General features: G+C 36.0%; 1 protein-coding gene and 1 long non-coding RNA gene across 3 annotated transcripts in view; one reads left to right on the top strand and one right to left on the bottom strand.

The window, feature by feature from the left end:
* Nucleotides 1-14,582, bottom strand: part of FAM240A (family with sequence similarity 240 member A) — a 40,108-nt gene extending 25,526 nt beyond the window's left edge. Inside the window, exons 1-2 of one of the 2 annotated variants that reach the window (XM_016423785.2) lie at nt 13,805-14,582; nt 2,596-2,665 (exon numbers count right to left, since the gene is read on the bottom strand). The gene's annotated coding sequence lies outside the window, so the exon portion shown is untranslated. The remainder of the gene's footprint in view (nt 1-2,595; nt 2,666-13,804) is intronic. The other variant, XM_016423784.2, reaches the window with a different exon arrangement.
* The window catches only part of LOC130455657 (uncharacterized), a 62,736-nt gene that overhangs the window by 1,301 nt on the left and 45,003 nt on the right, over nt 1-16,432 (top strand). The gene's annotated exons all lie outside the window — the stretch shown is intronic.

The raw sequence follows: 16,432 nt of genomic DNA, 5'->3' as shown, positions 1-16,432 counted from the left end.
TGCATGGGAGTACAAATGAACAATTGGATTATTTTTTACCAGTGAAGCATAATGTACCTCAAAAACCCAGGAGGCATGAAATAGGCAGCATTGATCTAAACGTGGCAAATTCAGGAAGATTTGTTACAGTGGGAGGAAGGGATAATTTGTAGTATTGTTGATGAATGTAAATATACTTGGCTCACTTTGTGTGAAGCAAAAAAATTGACAGCAAAGATTATGAAGAATTCCAGCAGGTGCTGATGCAGTCTGAAAAGACTAGACCCCTTACTCAGAGGGGATACGGGCTAGAGAGCCAGAAACAGTTAGAAGACTGATGAGTCTATAAGTCCAGCCATCTCTTACTCATGTTTATCCTAATTAAAAGGCATCTGGGGTCTACTTATTCTAGACAGATGCTCCAACTTCCTTTTCCCTCCTGGTTATAAAATTAGTACTAAGACCTTTTGGATCCAACTTGGATAGAATTGGTTTCCTAAAATTGCCATGTGAAATGCCTTTCCTCTTAGAGACCATAATCATAGGATCTGATTTACAGCTAGAAAGTCATCTAGTCCAATCATTTAATTTTAACAGATTGAGTAAACTGAGGCCCCATGAGGTTAAGTGACTCATACAAAGTCAAACCAGTATTATGTGGCAGAGGTTGGATTTGAACTGAGGTCCTCTGACTGTGAAGGATGCATTCATTCCACTACACCATACAAAACTTCAGTTTTTCTTGCTTTGTATATCCTTGTTTACTTCTTAGATTTGTGTGCCATTGGTGGCTTGTGTATTTGCCATTAACCCAATGGTTAGCAATAGCAGTGGAATTATGTTTTTATTCCTTGAGATCTAGGACCAGACAAACTCGAATTTTAGACTTGACTTTTAGACTTGACTTTTTAGGGTTTCATCTGATTGCCAAAGTGAACCACCACACAGAAAAGTTTAAGAACCCTTGCCAGAGAGAAATAGCTTGTCATCTCATTTACGTTGTGCAATCAGTGGCAGTATTGGAAATTCGCTTTAAAGGACAAAGTGCCATGGTTTTGAGCCTTCTTTCCACCTTCTACAGCAAATCTTAAACCTGTCTATCAACTCAACATCTGGCAGTAATACTGATATCTTTTCACTTGGGTAGACCCATAAACAGGTCTCTTGTCTCTCCCAGGCTTAAAAAACTATCACTGGATCCTCCCATTCTTTGTTAGCTGTTGTCCCATATCTCTCCTCTTTTTTGTTGCTAAACTGGAGGATGGACGCCATCTACAATAGGTGCTTCCATTTCCTTTGTACTTTCTCCCTTTATAACTCTTTCTATTCTGACTTCTTACTTCATCATTCAACTGAAATCCTTCTCTCTAAAGCTCCTAATAATCTCACGTGATAAATCTAATGACATTTTTCTCAATCCTCGTCCTCCTAGGCTTCTCTGAAGGTTTTGACACTGTCAGTCACCCTTTTTCCTGGATACCATATTCTCTCTGCATTTTCATGACTGTTTTATCTCCTGGTTCATCTTGTTTCGTGTCTGTCTTTTTTTTTTGCTGGATCCTCACCCACATTACTCCTGCTAATCGTGGAGTCCTTCAAGGATCCAATCTGAACCCTCTCTTCTCTTCTCCTAAGTTATTTTGCTTGTTGATCTCATCAGTTCTCCTGGTTTCCATTTTTATCTCTATGCAATGGCTCCCAGATTTTGTCCAGCCTTGATTTCTCTGTTGAACTTTAATCTCTCATCTCCAACTGACAATTAGGCATTATAACTGGATGTCTTTCAGATACCTTAAACTTAATATGTCCCCAAATGAACATTTATGATGAAGGTTGTGCTGTTTAATGTTTAACTACTAACTCCAGGAGGAAAAAATGTATATAAGATACATTCTTAAGTTTCATCTATATTAGCACTGTTAAATCTAGATAATCAACAACAACAACAACAACAAAATCAATCAAGCTCTAATTTGTAACTTGCTAATTTCTAAGGTGTAAATACGCACACTGAAATTTTAAGAATTGACTGTCGAGAGCCAGCTGGCTCCAACACACCCTTGCTTGTGATCCTTCTATCAAGCTGGAAACACTCAGGACTGTAGAAATGATGAGTCATATTTTCAGTATTGCATTTTGTATAACATATTGTGAATATCAAAAAATTCTGCTGATTAAACAACCAGGTAATTATTTTGTAAGCTAAAGTTCCATGTTTTCCAATGAAAGATTAAAGCTCACAGAAGGGGTAAAATTATCCAAATTTTCCTAGGGTTCACAAATTCCTTATCCATACTTTGTCATATCAAACTAGATATAACAGTGGGGACCTGATTCAGACCACTTCTCTACACCCTCTTCTATCTGTTTCTATCTTAGGCAAATACTTGCGTGACTGTCTGTATTCTGAACAAAAAAAAACTCGTGCTGGAGCAAATGACTACTTTTCCAGTCGATCAACTCCAAGTGACAGAGACTGATTTATCTCCAGGCAGTTATAAAACATCTCTCTGTATAAAAACTCATCTTCTCCTTCTTATGTTTCTGTGGGAGACTACAATATGTCCCAATTAATCTCTGCCAAGATATCGCACCCATTATTCCCATCGTACACACCTCAACTCAGACAAATATCCTTACTTCCTTTTTCTCAATCCCATACAACTCATTGCTTCATTCTGAAGAACTGGAAATAAGAACAGAGGTTTATTTTTATAGATTTAGAGCTTGAGAGGACCTCAGAAGTTTCCTAGTCTAATCTCCTTTTGCAGTTGATGAAGCTGAAACCTGAAGGTTAAATACTTACTGAAGGTCACAAAAGAAGTAAATGAGAGTCAAGTTTTAAATCCAGACCTATGGACTCCAACCTTTCTTGCTACACTATACCATTTTCTTGCTACTCTGCTATAATACAAAACCCCTTTTGATTCTTTGTTTAGCTTGGGGCCAGAGATGAATTGGCACCAGTAAACAAATTGTAATTTCTGAATGTAATTAAATATCCTTGCATTTGAATAAACTAGGAAATCAGAGAAGCAAAAGAAATTTTATATAGGATGTTTCTTAATGAAGAAAATAGAATTAAGAGAATAATCTGCAAAAATGATAACAATGTCAATTTTAAAAACAGTAAAATGATGCCAAACATAAAGTCATTATAAAAACCAAGCTTGGGTCCAGAGAAAAGTTGAGGAAAGACCTCCACAGTGCCTGGCACGTAGTAGATGTTTAATATATGTTTATTGACTAACTGGTACAATGGTGGCACATTATAAATGAAATATATATATATATGCTATTAGATGAGATCACTGTGTTAGAGTTTGATTAAATATTTTTTCTTTGTTTTCCAAAGTTTCTTCCTTGGGTGGATAAGTAGGAATATCCCAAATGACCATGTTGTACAAACAAAAGGCATCAATAAAACTCTTTTAAAAATGATTGATATGCCCATGAATTGGGGGATGGTTGTGGTATATGGTTGTGAGGGAATACTACTGTGCTATAAGAAATGATGAGCAGAATGGTTTCAGAAAAACCTAGGAAGACATTTATGAATTGATGGAAAGTGAAGTGAGAAGAACCAGAACATTGTACATAGTGACAACACTACTGTACAATGAACAACTGTGAATGACTTAGCTGTTCTCAGCAGCACAATGATCCAAGACTATCTCAAAGCACTCAAAATGAAAAATGTTATCCACTTCCAGAGAACCATTTTTCACTCAATATTTTTCATGTCTTCTTCTATATATGACACAGATGGAAATATGTTTTGTATGAAAGCACATGTCAAATTGCTTGTCATCTCAGGAAGTGGGGAATGGAGAAAAGGAGGGGGAGAATTTGGAATTCAAAATTTTAGAAAATAAATTCCAAAAATTGTTTTTACATATAATTTTGATTTTATATATTTTATATTTTTATATTATACTTTGCATTATTTTATTTATAACTTTACATACAATTGGGGAAAAAAAAACATTATTGAAGGGGGGAAACTGATTGACAGCCAGTGAGAGGTTTAGATGAAATCTCTTTCAATCCCATTTATGGCCACAGTAGTTGAGCAGCTAAGGGGTTATTGTTCCAGGCCCTGAGATTTATGGGTAGGTTCCTTAGAGTTCTTCCCATACTTCTAGTAAACATTACTGGATACTAACTTTATTACTGGCAAGCATTCTAAATTCAACTTGGCTTTTAAGGAGCTTCTGTGTATAAAAGCTCTTCTCTATTCTTTCTCTGCTAATGCCCCTTCTTTAACAAAATCCATTTCTATAGTTTCATGTGGATGAGAAAGAATTTGTAACATTAGAATACAGCAGGTAAAGAATAGTCATCTTTTCAAAATGATTATATACTTGAAGTGAAGTACTATATAGCAGATGAAAGGACTACTCTGCTTAGAATTTCCACTCTGCCTCTTCTTGATTGGATTTTGTCTCAATAGCCCCCTCTTCTCCAGTGTGTAAAATTATTACGCTAGCTTTTCCTTGTCACAGGGGCTACTCTAGAGCCTAGAGTTTAATAAGATTTCTTTGTAGCCAGGCATCCCCTTTCCATGATGAGCTCAGAAAGGTCTTTTCATCCATTATCTGAGGGAAGGAATGAGAAGGTAACAAACATCATCCTAAAGTACTGCCTGGTAAGTCTTCTGTGTGTTTTGATCCTCTGTCCCCAACTTTAAGATATTTTTTGTGGAACTTTCCTGGACATGACAGGACCCCTCCAAAGCTCTTCAGATACAATTCTCCCTGGGCCAAGGAATGAAGAAGGTGGGGGTGCTGGGTGGTCTCACATTCCTATGCTATCCACAACACCCCCATCTTTCCACAACTTGAGTCACAGATGATGAAGAGAAGAGAACCTATGTGACACACAGTGTTTTCCATGACTCCCAGTTTAGGAAATTAAGGCTAGAAAAATCCTGTGCTTCATCCTGAGATTTACAAGTTATTTGAAACCCTGTTCCTGTTTCTGTGTGTGTGTGTGTCCCTCTCTTTTTCTTTCTATACATACATACAAAAAAAAAAAATATATATATATATATAGAGAGAGAGAGAGAGAGAGACAGAGACAGAGAGACAGAGACAGAGACAGAGAGAGACAGAGAGGGAGGCAGGGAGGAAGGGAGGAAGGGAGAGAGAGACAGAGAGAGGGAGAGACAGAGAGAGACAGAGAGAAAGAGAGAGGGAGAGACAGAGAGAGAGAGAGAGGGAGAGACAGAGAGAGAGAAAGAGAGAGGGAGAGAGAGAGAGAGAGAGGGCACTGGGAAGTACAATTGTTATAATTATGTATATGAAGTAAGGAATTCCTGAATTCAAATCTGGACTTGGACCCTTAATAACTGTGTAACCTTGGTCAAGTCCCATAACCTTTATCTGCCTTGTTTCCTCATTTTAAAAATGGAGATAATTATAACACCCATTTCCCAGAGTCATTGTGAGGATAAAATGAGTTAATATTTGCAAAACACATTTCAAACCTTAAGGCACTATATAAATGCTAGATATCGTCATCATTGTTACCATTCCATTCCATACAACATTACAAATTGCATTTGTTGTTCAGTCTTTTTCAGTTATGGCCAACTCTTCATGACCTCACGAAGACTGGGACGTGACTGAAAAACAAATTACATACAGACATCTTAACTTCCTCCCAGATACCCAAGAGTCATGGCCAGACTTTTAAGGATATTTGCAAGTCATTTACACACAGAATTTGCTACCACTGAACATATATCTAGTGGCATTCAGAAGGGTAGGCACTGAAATATTTGACAAAGGTAGTGATGGCAAAAATAGTTTCTTTTTCTTTCTTTCTGTATTCTGGTAGCCCCCCTTTATATTTCTAGTTAAAAGCCTTGTTTCATTCCATTTAAATACATCTTGCAAGATGTTCCAATAAGGTGTATTATAAGTCCAGGGTGTATGGGATGGTTGCTAAGGGGCATGGGAAAATCTTAATGCTTTAAGTTTTATTATTGCTTTGCTACAAGCGATAACAAGAGCTCTAATTTGAAAAGACAGACACAATATGGCAGGGAAGAAACTCGAGACTGAGGAACATTACTCAGAGGAGGGCTCGGATTTTTGCTCACACATGGTAGCTATCTTTCTTTTTCTGTTTTGTGTGTGATGTAAAGCTAAAGAGGGACTAACCTATGTTAAATGACTTGAAAGAGACTGATATGGAATGCAGGGGAAGGCTAACTAAGGCAATCCTTCTCCCAAGTGCAGGGAATAGATTAGTTAGTGGTGATGACTAAGGGGAAAAAAGATGAGAGATTCTGATGCTGTTAGTCAAATTAAGCAAAGAGGTGGCCTTTGACATTCCCAGAAGAATCAAATTCTAAATCTGGAAGGGTGAGTTACTTGCAGCCAAGCCAATATGAAAGAAAATTAAACTGAGATGTGAAAGAGAATAGTTAATGCTATTAAGTACGTTTATCTAACTACCTAAAACTTTGAAGTTATTTTCTTTAAATCTGGCTTTAGCGTACTTAATGTTTATTTAAATTTAGTAATTTTTAATGCTGGTTGATATTGGTGCTTAAGTGGATCATTTTTTACTCAGATTCTTTTCTCACAGTCCTAGTGCTAGTCCACAGTAGTGCAAGATTGGAGGAATTACTCCCTAGATCATCTCATTTTTTCCTTCCCCATTCTTCTTCCCTCCCTCTCCAGCATACACATTTCTCCCATTCCTCATGTCCAGTACTGGTCTTTCTTGATATGACCCTGGCAAAGTGTGTTTTTAACCTCAGAACCCTGAAATCAACCCTTTTCATGAGATATCCAGGAGAGCTTCCATTGGTTTCTTCTTTGAAACATGAATCTTTTGCTATTTCTCTGCGTAATGAGTTTATATTATCATTTTTCTTAAGACTTCTAATTTTTTAAAGCATAACTAAGTAATAAAAGCAACACATGCTCATTTCTGCCTCTCAGTTAACTATAAGAAGTCTAACTGGATCACAAATTGTTTAGGATCACAATTCATTCACCTGGTGGCAGCATTTCCTAATTATAGATAAAATACTCATGAAAAAACAAAATCTCACAAATCCAGGACCAAGATGGCAGATCTCACACCCACAGCATGTTCTGTAAGTATTCTTTCCATAGTCAAGTTTCCATAAATTGCTAGGTGAATAATCACGAATTGATAATAAAATATAGTTTGTGGTTTAAAAAATACTATCACACAGAAGGGACTGTCTTAAATCTATGCTTTGGTTCCTTCTTTTAAATTTTCTATTCTTTCTTTCTTTTCTATTTAACAAGTGCAAATCTTGACATGAATAAGAGTTCCTTTATAAAGAATAAAAACCCTGTGCATTCTGTAACAGAACGCCCGTCTCTGAAATCAGTATAACCAAAGTCTATGGTAAACGTTAAACCTTAAAGTACCTGTGTGTATGAGCTATTATTATTGTATTTATTTACATATTTTATATGTTATTGTTATTGTTTTATTTATTATTGTATTTATTTATTTTATTATATTTTTATTGCATGAGTTATTATTATTGTTTATTAAATGCTATATTTATTTTATTATTGCTTATTATTTATTATTTTTATTTATAGCAACATTTTCCAAATATAATTTACTAAGAACAAAGAATAATGATAGTATAGGAGATATTTTATCTACTAATTAATATAGCATTAATAATATTAAAAGACTACATTATATTCTCTATAAAATAGTTCTTGAACTTTTTTGGTCTCAGGACCCCTTTGTACTTTTAAAAATCATCAAGGGCTACCCTTCCCTTTGCCCAAGAAAGAGCTTTTGTTATACGTATTAGTATTTACCGTATTAGAAGTGAATGTATCTTAGTATTAATCTGAAAATGTTGACCTTATGGCTGGGTGATCTCCAGACATCCCAAGATCATACTTTGAAAATATATGTTATTGTACCTCCAGTATCACCTAACATACTGCTGAAATGTTTAATGAACAATTGTTAATTTATTTGCTTAAATTTTTTTTCAGTCTTAATCTGTGATTTCATAGTTTAGGAACTTCCTATTAGATGAATTCCTTTCATTGGTACAAGCTGGCAGCTTATCTGGAGCATTTAGAAATATAATTATCTGGGGGCACTAAGTTAATCAGCCTGACAATAGTCACAGATCTAATAGATATCAGAGACACAATTTGAACCCAGATCTTCCTGAATCAGTTGGGCTGCCCTGTTTTAGTGAATGTTGAATAAATTAATAAATAAATGATTATATGCACATATATAAACATGTCTCCATATGCATCTACATATACACATATGCAGAGATATACATATTGAGAGAATTAATCTGAATTGATCTGTTTTCATTAATATAGAGAATCTTCTTATAGTTAATGTAGAAAACTCCCTCTATCGATGCTGGTCAATATTTCATAACTGAGTTAAATAACTGATGATTGAGTCTGTATGAAGTAAACTGGTCCAGAGATGAGTAAACAGGCTTATCAAATCCTAGTGTTTACAGGAGAGGGGTAGTGAAAAAAAAGATATTGTCTCTGAATTTAGAAGATCTAGGCTCAAAATCTAGCTCTGCCACTTTATGGGTAGAAACCCATGGCAGAGGTACTCAAGAGTATAGTCTGAGTTCCCCTGAATATCACTGAGACTTTCAGGGGGGCCCTTAAGGTCAGAATTATTTTCATAATACTAAGACACTTTAATTCCTACCATGGCAAATATCAATTGATATGCTCCACCTAAACAAAAGCTTTTGGGGGAGGCTGGCATCCTCAAATAGTTTCAAAAGTGTAAAGGGATCCTGAGATCAAAATATTTGGTATTTGCTGATCTGTGAGGTCTTGGAGAAGGTATTTGATTGCTTTGAATCTCAGTTTACTCATCTGCAAAATAAAGAAGTTTAACCCAGATAATCAAGGTCTGCCTCTAATGTTCTTGTAATTGAAAAAGAATGTGATTCTTTATAAAACATCACAGATGCATGTGATGGTTTGCTCTTAAAATGCAAATAAAAGATTCCTTTACCCCATCCTCACATATGGCATTTTTACCTCATCAGAATATATTTTCTATTCAGTGTGATTATTACTACAATAACACTCACTGGGAGTTTGCAAATAGAATGCACACTGAACATAATGTACTCTTTTCTCTCTGCACCTGTGCCCTTGATCCTATTCCATCCTATCTCCTCTGGGATCTTGTTCCATCAATCATTCCTTCTGTCTATTCATTCTCTCCCTCTTCCATGTATTCTTCTTCCTGCATGTGAACATGACTAGATCTTCCCCATTCTAAGCTTCCCTTTATATTACTGCCTTCTTGAATTATTTCATTTTTGTCTCTTTTTCTGCCAAATTTATATAGTCTTCTTACCTATCATCTCTATTTCCTTACCCTTTTCCTCCCTCCCTCCCTCTCTCCCTCTCTCCCTCTATTTCTCTCTCTCTCTCTCTCTCTCTCTCTCTCTCTCTCTCTCTCTCTCTCTCTCTCTCTCTCTCTCTCTCTCTCTCTCTCTCTCTCTCTCTCTCTCTCTCTCTCTCTCTCTCTCTCTCCCCTCTCCCCCCCTTTCATAAAAGGGAGAAGAGGAAGACTTTTTTTTGCTAATATGAAGGAAATGTAAAGCAAAGGTTTCTCACTTATCTTTCTACCTGTTGTGACACCAAGTAACTCTTGGAAGTTTCTGAAAACTCCAAAGCAATTTGCCTGGCTCAAGTGCTAGCTACCAGGGGCATAATGGGAACTGGAAGAGCAAATAAAAACTGGTATATACATTTATCCAAAGACTTAAAAAACTTAATGGGATTTATAGACCATTTGATGACACAAAACCTTATTTACTTTGCTATTCTCTCCTAATAAATTTGATTTTTTTATTACAGTCTTGTAGCTTTAGAACTGGTAAGAATATAGATCTAGTTCAACCTTCTAATTTTTCAGATGAGGAAATTGAGGCCAATGGAGTTGCTCAAGGTCACACAGGTTTGCCCAGGAAGCAGAAGCAGGATTTAAATTTTAGACCTCTAACTACAGAACCAGTTAAATTTCCCATTACCTGACTTAAGACTCCTGCTTGGACTATTGACAGAATGCACCAGTTAGAGGCTTGAGTAATATTTGAGTAATTCTGATTAGCATATTGAACATATTGAACCTTTAAAAGTTAGAGGATTCAGAGGTATTTCTAGTATACTTCTACTCTAGAGTTCTTGTTGTTTTAGTTGTGTCTGACTTTTTTTTTTTGGAGGTTTCTTTGGCAAAGATACTGGGTTGGCTTGCCATTTTCTTCTCTAGCTCTTTTTAAGGATGGGGAAACTGAGGCAAATGGGATTAGGTGAATTACCAAGGCATACAGCTAGTAAGTCTGAGGCTGGATTTGAACTCAAAGATGTCTTTCTGACTCTAGGGCCAGTGTTCTATCCTCTGTGTCACATAACTGCTTCCCCCAAACCAATGTCATTTTTTATTGACTAGTACCCACCAAACACCCATAGTCCTTAGTTTAGTATTCTAAATCCTTCATAACATAGCCCCATTCTACATGATATTATAGTACTTTCTTCATATATATTTTATTCCAGCAAAACCATACATTTTCCCCAATGTTCCTGCCCCTATATATATTTTACTATATGACTCCCAAGTCCTACCTTTGTTTTATGAATTAAGTTTTACCTCCTATATTAAGGCCTCCCTGATTGCCCGAGTCAGAAGAGATACCTTCATTTCAACTCTCCTGTTATTTTCTCTGTTTCTCATATATTTAGCTTAATCATACTCATATCAATTGAATGAAAATTCCTTAAGAGCAGGAAATATTTCATTTTCATATTTTTAATTCACAATCCAGCCATCTAATACTATATAATGCCTGGCATAGAATAGAAATTCAATAATTACTTGTTGAATTGGAATTATGATTTTTGTGTTGGTATCTGAGACTAGATTATAACTTCCTTGAGGTTGGAGAGCTTATTTTTCTTCATTTTCATATTATTCTCCATGATATATTATGTATAGCATGTTTAATATACATTTTAAAATTTAAATAAAAGTCCTTACATAGCATGGCAAAGAAGTTTTCCTATTTTCCAACTTTCAAAAAATATTCTGAAAACAATATGCTATAGGAGAAAGAACAGTGGATTTGTACTAGAGAATATGAGCTTAAATCTTATCTCTGATACTTAGATATGTGACCTTAAGATCCTTTATAACTGGGTTTAGTGAAAAATAGTGTTTTGTAAACTTTCAACTCCTATATCTTTCTTATTTTTTGAGAAAACGCATTAGATTAGGAATCGGGAGACTGGATTTTCCAAGTAGCCGTGTGAACTTGGGTTTCTGTTTCCTCATCTGTTAAACACAAGAGCTAGACTCAATCATCTCTATCAGCTTTTCTAATGTGAAAATGAAAAAAAAAAGGACAAGACATAATGTCTTATGTGTCTTTCATGATTTTGTAGAAAAAAACCTAGAATATCATTCAAAGAAATATTCTTTTCTCTCTTCATTGGGTTAGATTTTTTAAAACCAATTTTATTCTAAATCGGAATTATTTATTCAATAGCCCTAATTCACAGTTTGCTCTGCAACTCCTTGACTTCACGTTGTATTGTGTAGATCTGACCATAGGTGGAATTTTTCAACATGTAGAGCACAATTTTCTTAAGCGTTTCCTTTTCAGTTGACTGGTATGAATCATTAATATATTAATATTATTTATAATAAAGAAGTATATTGGATGGGGATGGAGAGGTTGCTTTGTGTTCAATGGAAGTTAAAACACAGCACATATTTCTTGATAATCTAGAGACTCTTTATAAAAATAACTTCTCTATTGAAGCAATCTGAGAGCTTCATTTTGTATACTGAAATAGGCAGCCTTTTTCTTATAGCTGTTTCCATCTACTCCCTATCCAAGTGTAGACCTATTAGCACTGACATTTTTATGATGTAATGTTTTGAAACTGCCTTTCTCAATTTTCCTTTTGTTCATGTTCACTCCTTTTTTACAAATCACATTTATTGTACTTCATTCCTCTAATTTCTTATTTCAACACCCCTATTTTAATAAGTTTATAATTTAAATTGTATATGCATATAGTCTTTTATTTATTTATTTGCATTCATTTTAAAGTTTTAGATTTTAGACTACTTTCTTCAAGTGCTATAGCATTTATTCTTGCTATTATATTTATGTTATTAATATTATAGAACACTTTTAATTCCTAAGGGAATATTTTCCACTTATAACTCACCCTTGGACATTCTTATATATTTTATTGGAAAAGAATTCCCTCATTTTCTTCAGGCTTTAATTCATTTTCAAGTCCACATGTTGTTTCCAAAATAATTTTGTGTTTGGATTCTCTTCTTTCATTTATAAAAAGAGGATAACAATGGTGACCTTACACTTCAGAACTGTGATGGGGAAAGTATCTAATAACTGGACAGCAGTTTGGAAAAACCAAATGTTGTTGTTGGGTGATGAATGAAAAGTCCTATCCCTCCTGAAGTTCCCCTTAAGCCAAGCGCTCTAGTCACTGGACCATACTGCTCTGAGATTAGTCCTACCACCACTAACAATTTGGAAAAGTCATGGTTTCAAAGTCAATTTTAAAACAATTTATTAGACGATTTTTGATGTGTTCAGTGAGTGTATTAAAGTTCATAGACTACAATTTAGCACAAGAGTTTCAAATACCTGCCTAATTATAATGAGAGTCTAAAGCCAAAACCTAATGCACAGGTTAATTTTTAATGAAAATAAGAGATCATTGATGAACCCAACTTCCCAAGGTTGAAAAGTTTAATTCACTAGGAAAGATGCAACTGCAAAATTGAAAGTGGACAGATCTCTTTTTTTAGTGATTTGGTTTATATTAACTTAACATTATTTAATAAATAAATTATATCACTAATTTTATATTGTTTTAATTACATGTATTTGATATTAACTTATATTAACTCAGGTGTTATCCCAAATGTGTTTTTTGAAGATCAAGTATCTCAGATACAATTATAAAAGGATTTTAAACATAACAGCACCCCAGATATGGATCCGGTTTTATAATTTACAAAATTCTAGGTATTATTTAAAATAATCACTTTAAAAAACTTTTTTAAAAAATTGAATTTAAAGCTGAAAATTATCTTTTGCAAAATGTATTTTGATTTTTATTGAGCCCAGAAGAATAAAAAATCAATTTGAGTCATTCTAAGTCTCCCAAAATAGATTAAGTTGCACTCAAATACTACGATATTTTACTTTTAAAGATTTCCTGATACATTTTTCTGAAATAAGAAACTCTTTCAACAAAAAATTAGGCAAACTCTTCTACAGAACAGTTCTCTATCTATGGTTAACTTTGGTGATATGGTGCTGTCTCTCCTAATATTTTAAAGTGTCCTAGATAAATATCAAATAATGAGAAAATTCTGACAATGTGATCAGTTTACTTAATTATTAGAATCCATTACAGAGTACTAGTGATGAACAGGTTTTAAATTATCTGAATTTGACTTGGTCTTTTTTATGATATTTCTCTATCAACAGGAACTTTTTTCCTTATTAATTGCATTAAATCTCATCAGGGCTCTGCTAGACTCATGCTGATGCTGTTCTCTGACTTTTTAACATACTTTAACTGGATTTTAATGCATCACTGAAGCAGGGAAATTAGAGATGGAAAAGATACGTTAACAAATCCTCTTTAAGTTGGTACATGGTATTGAGTGTTGGGGGAGCCAAGTGGTGGATAGAAGGTATTCTTCTTATTTCTAAAAACAGAGATAGCAAACGCACTCAAACCTGACATACCTTTCTGCTGAATGTGGCTTCCAAATTGGGTCTTGATGGGTGCAAAGTTGAATGAGTGCTCTAAGTGCGGCTCTAGTTTCTTCTGTACTGAGGGACTAGTGAGGTCAGCAGGAGCGATGGTGAAAGCTCACCATTTCAGCCCTTTATATTCGGGGCGGAGGGGTTACATAAATCCTTCAGTGGAACAAGGCTATTTGAGCCAAATGAGTAGCTTGATTGGAGTAGGCTGGCTCTAGAACATCCCGTCTTCCCTGTGAGGGAGAGGTGCGTGGCTAGGACCAAATCCCATCCGCCGCTCCCACCACCTCACCTCCGAGCATGCAAACTTCTGTTTTGGCAGGTGTGACAAATACCATGACTTGGCAACACCTCGGGGTTGTTATTGAAGTTACCCACGAGATTATCCCTTTCAACTGGGCTGTGGCTCTTGGCAAAGCTCCGTTCCACCCCCTCAAAGGGTCCGGGAGATTGGAATGGGGTGACAAATCACACTTTGGGCTTGCCTTACAGGATGATTTAGCAAAATATGTTGTCCTGCAGAGCTGCTAATCTCAGGACAAGACTGGATTATAACACAGAACTATCGCTGTGGCTCCCAGAAATTCGAGTAGAAATAAGCCTTTCAAGTTGTGTTTTCCGATAAAGTGCATCAGCGTGGGTAGTGGCTAGAGTGCTACTCTCAGATTAAAGACGATCTGGTTCAAATCCTGCCTCAGACACTTTCTGCATTTAGCTGAACAAACTCTCGTTTGCCAAAGCAATTTGGCAAGGCTGCTGACAGATATGCAGAATAGAAACAGGAATAAGGACTTGGTGGCCCGAGAACACTAAGCTTGCCTTCTTAGTTTACCTTTTGTGAGGGAGCATGCTCATTTGCCTACTAAATGCGAGGGAGGTTAGGGAGTTTAAAATAGAAATTAGAGAGTTATTTGTAACAGAATGTCCTCAGAGGAGCAGAAAAAGAAAGATCTAATCCTAACCTGGGGGCCCATCTGTTGTCATCTGAGGGTGGGGGCTATGAGCTAAACCTGTGAATCCACCTTTAACAGGGAGAAATTTAAGCATTATGCTCCCATACAGTAATAACGGGCTCAAATAGACAAGAATCCCTGGAGAATGTGTATTGACTTGGAAAATCAGAAATTACCATTATGTTGTGGTTTTGTTTGTTTTGCCATTTCCCAATTACACTCTCATGCGGTTCAGATCACAGGACATTTTGCCAGAGGAGAGTTTGACATTTCTGCCTTAGCAGAATAAAACTAAGATAGCTTGGTTTAAATGCTCTATATAGTCCTCATGAGCTAAAACTCCAGGAATGATCCCCAAATGTACTGACTGTGCTTACTCAGAATGTATGTATTTATGGAGAAATGTTTCCCAGATGGGGAAAATGTTCTACTGGGGAATATTCTTGCAAAATCATCTCATGAAGGGCTCTTGTTTATAATCTGATAGGTAGGGATGCATCTGGCCAGTTTAATAACTCAGCTTCATGATTAGAATGCAAAGGGAGAGGACCACTAAGTGGCTTGGTAGAATGAAATCCAGGCCTAGAAAGAGGAGATCCTGGGGTCAAATCTGGACTCAGATACTTCCTGGATGTGTGACCCTGGGCAAGTCACTTGAACCCCATTGCCTAGCCCTTACTGCTCTTCCACCTTGAAACCAATATATGGTATTGATTCTGGGATGGAAGGTAAGGCTTTTATTTTTTAAGGAATGAAATAGGAAAGTTAGAGATACTTTGATGAAGATGATGATGATGATGATAGATAGATAGATAGATAGATGGATAGACAGACAGATAGATAGATGATAGATAGATACAGATAGCTAGATTGATGATAGATAGGTAGATAGGTGGGCAAGTAGAGAAAGATAAAGAAAGAGGGAGGGAAAGAGATAGATAGATTGATGGATTGGTGGGGGGAGGGAAGGAGAGAGAGAAAGATGGATGGATGGATTGTTAGATGAATTGGTTGATTGATGATAGATAAATAGGTAGGCAGGTAGAGAGAAAGGAGAGAGAGAAGAAGATAGAGGAGAGAGAAAGAGCGAGAGAAGGAGAGAGGGAGAGAGAGGAGAGAGAGCTAGATGGATAGATAGATTGATTGATGATAGATAAATAGATAAGTAGGCAGGAAGAGAGAGAGAAGGAGAGAGAGACATAGAGAGAGAGGAGAAAAAGAGAAAAGAGAGAGAGGGAGGGAGGGAAAGAGAGAGAGAAAGATGGATGGATGGATAGATTGATTGATAGATAGATAAATAGCTAGGCAGGTAGAAAGAAAGAAAAGATAGAGGAAGAAAGAGAAGGAGAGAGAGGGAGAAGAGAGGAGTGAGGGGATAGATAGATAGATAGATAGAGAGATAGAGAGATAGAGAGATAGAGAGATAGATGCATTGATTATAGGCAACATGGCCAGGCACATGGAATATCTTACAGTTATCAAAAGGAGGTTACTTAGCCAGTTTCCCTGTGCCTCCATTGATCATGCTGCTTTGTTGATCAGAAGCCTGAGAAAGGAGCAAATGACAACTTGTGCTATGGATTTTTTCCCTAAAGAAACTCTTCCAATTATTAATGCAATAATCCCCCACCCCAAGTCAATTTTAATATCTTTTAGG

This window comes from Monodelphis domestica, chromosome 7 (genome assembly GCF_027887165.1).
Source record: "Monodelphis domestica isolate mMonDom1 chromosome 7, mMonDom1.pri, whole genome shotgun sequence".
NCBI lineage: Eukaryota > Metazoa > Chordata > Mammalia > Didelphimorphia > Didelphidae > Monodelphis > Monodelphis domestica.
Note: the sequence above shows the minus strand (reverse complement) of the source record. Positions and strands in the feature narration are given on the sequence as shown.